Source organism: Geospiza fortis, unplaced genomic scaffold (assembly GCF_000277835.1).
Source record: "Geospiza fortis unplaced genomic scaffold, GeoFor_1.0 scaffold318, whole genome shotgun sequence".
Lineage (NCBI taxonomy): Eukaryota > Metazoa > Chordata > Aves > Passeriformes > Thraupidae > Geospiza > Geospiza fortis.
The window spans coordinates 806,810-807,012 of NW_005054371.1; positions in this window are offsets into that span (position 1 = coordinate 806,810).

Consider the following 203-nt stretch of genomic DNA (forward strand, 5'->3'; position numbering starts at 1 on the left):
CTCTGACCAGGCTTTGGCTCACGAGGCAGCTTTTGAGAAGAGACCCAGGTCTCTTAGTGAGGTTACAGGGGAGTCACTGGTGGTGTGGGATAGAAAGGCTGTGGGGAGTTTAGAGGAGGCTGTGGGAGGGCAGAGACAGCAGGTAGGAGGGCTGTGATTGCCAAAAATTCAGCAGTTCTGTAGCCTGGTGTAGGGCTTTGGCC